The 2,583-nt window shown below is 43.4% G+C and overlaps 1 protein-coding gene across 1 annotated transcript in view; it reads left to right on the top strand.

Moving 5' to 3' along the window:
* Positions 1-2,583, top strand: part of EPS15 (epidermal growth factor receptor pathway substrate 15) — a 207,941-nt gene that overhangs the window by 33,694 nt on the left and 171,664 nt on the right. The window lies entirely within an intron of this gene.

Below are 2,583 nucleotides of genomic sequence, written 5' to 3'. Positions count from 1 at the left end.
TCGGATATATTGTCAGGAGGGACCAGTCGCTGGAGAAGGATGTCATGCTGGGTAAGATGGAGGGTCAGAGAAAAAGAGGAAGACCCCAACGAGATGGACTGGCAAAGTGACAGCATCGATGGACTCAAGAGTGGCAACAGTAGTGAGGTTGGACCAGGATCGGGCAGTATTTCGTTCTGCTTGCATAAGCTTGCTGTGTGTCTCTACTGACTCGATGGCATCTAACAACAAGAAGAAGAAGGATTTCTGAAGTTTGAGGCTAGAATAATGTCAACTTGGCTGGGCTTTTAGTGGTTTGTCAGTTGTGTAATGATATAATTTGACTGTTATATAATGATGTAGTCATCCTCCATTTTGTGATCTGATGTGGCCATTTTCCATTTTCATATATTGTCAATTTTTACATAACAACCTGATTTTTGGAATCTAACCATGTGTGTAAGTGAGCAATGGGAGTGTACTTGACTTAGTGATTATTTCTAAATCCCTATGGCCTTCGGACTTCCTCTTGATTGGTGCCAATAGAGGTGTTGAAGTCTAAGGAGTACCTGTCTCATAAGGAGTACATAGAATTACTCACCTCCTGACACTTTGATTCATTTATTCAGTCAGTATCAATTAAGTAGTTACTCTTTCCTCCGCTGTTCATCTGTCAGTTTATTACATTGTGGTGACTTGTATGTTGCTATGATGCTGGAAGCATGCTACCAATATTTCAAATAGCTGAGTCATACATGGGTGTACCTTTCAGCAGTGTTTCCAGACTAAGACAGACTAGGAAGAGCTTGGTTATCCACTTAAAAAAAAATTGGCCAGTGAAAACTCTTTGAATGGCAGTGGAACATTGTCTGATATAGTGCTGGAAGATTGGAAGGCACTGAAAATATGACTGCAAAAGAGCTGTCCTCCTCAAAGTAAAGTAGACTTAATGATGAGAATGGAGCAAAGCTGTTTTTTTGTTTTTCCTTTTTAAAGTTTTTATTGTCAATTATGGGATAGTTTACATGGGAGAACATTAACTTTACATTCATCCTATCTTATTTCATTTCATTGCAATGATTACAATCCCCAGCATGCATTATCAAACAACCAAAGTGTACACTCCACAATTCTCTCTCCTGGGCTAAACACACAGCCCCTCTCCCTCCCTGAGTCCAGGTCCCCAGCCACTCCATTTCTCCATGTCATCATCTCTGCCTCCATCTCTGGTGTCACTACTTCTCTGGATAGAGAAGAATGGAGTCACCCTTCTCCCTTGATGGTCCCAGGAACCTCTGCTCCTGGACTTCAAAATCAACCACTCCCTTCTTTTTGTTACAAAACGTCTACGTTTATAATTCCAACACTCACAGTCAGTCCTGATAGCAATTATTCACTATTGAACCACAAGAGTCTTATCCCTATCTCCTTTCATCAGCCCTCTCCAGACAGGCTGGAAACCATTCAGTGGAGATTTACCTTCCTCCGCACCCTCTGGAACTGGGTTCCCTCTTGAAAGCTTATAAACCAGTCACTTCTTGCCTTTATAGTCCCCCCATTTTGGGTAGCCAATGTCTAACTTGCCCATCCCTGTCGACCCGGTTTACCGAGGGGGTGGGAATGATCCTTGTTGTAAAGATTTGTTCCTTCCTTTGAGCTACTGCATCCACAAGCGTAGGTCAGGTTCATTAAATTGTAGTGGCTCACTCTCTTTTCCCTCTTCTTTCTTCTCCTAGTTGACTTCTGATCATCCAGCCATTGTAACCAGGTCATGTGGGTACTATCTGCAAATATGAGTGTTCTTGGGCATCTCCCCTCTCTTCATATCAGCTGGACGCTTCACTCTCTGCTGTAGTCCTTGTGACTATGTCCCTGTCTCTGGGCCCATGAGTTCCCAGGTCTTGCCATACTGCTGGCCCACAAAATCTCAACCGGGGTAGACAGGCGTCTATTGAACGAGGTCAGACTTAGTTCACAACTTCATTGCTGCTTTTCCCCCACTCTCTCTTATTGATGACCAATATGCTCAGCAGCAGGACCGCTTGCCTGCTCGTGTATTCTCCTTGAGTCTTAGAAGGGTGTTTGCCCTGAGGGGACCTGACCACTTGCCTTGATGACTCCTGGGCAAACAATTTGCTTGTTCTAGTAGTAGTTAATCAGACTGCCTTTACTGCTTTTGATTTTTCCTGCTTGTCTTTTTTTCAAGAAGTATCTTCCGTTCTTCAGCCATTCCAGGCTGGTCTGCTTTTCCTTTCAAGTGGAAATTTCCCACCTCAGTAGATTCTGGATGGGGATCAGGTTTCCACCTATGGTCTTAGGTGGAAGCCTTCTTCACTGGGCAAATACTAGCCTCATTTTAGGTATTCCAATCAGTTATATGCTGAAGACAGACTTACAAGCTTTCTTTTGTGATATTTCTGGCTATTCCTTTCTCTCCTCTTCAAATGTTTATTTTACAGTGGTTGTTGTTTTTGTTGTTAGGTGCCTTCGAGTCATTACCGACCCATAGTGACATTATGCACAGCAGAACTAAACACTGCCTGATCCTGGGCCAACCTTACTATTGCTGCCATGCTTGAGTCTATCGATGCTGCCACTTGGCCA

This window comes from Chrysochloris asiatica, unplaced genomic scaffold (genome assembly GCF_000296735.1).
Source record: "Chrysochloris asiatica unplaced genomic scaffold, ChrAsi1.0 scaffold00026, whole genome shotgun sequence".
Lineage (NCBI taxonomy): Eukaryota > Metazoa > Chordata > Mammalia > Afrosoricida > Chrysochloridae > Chrysochloris > Chrysochloris asiatica.
The sequence above is the reverse complement of the archived record's forward strand: the minus strand, read 5'-3'. Positions and strand labels throughout refer to the sequence as shown.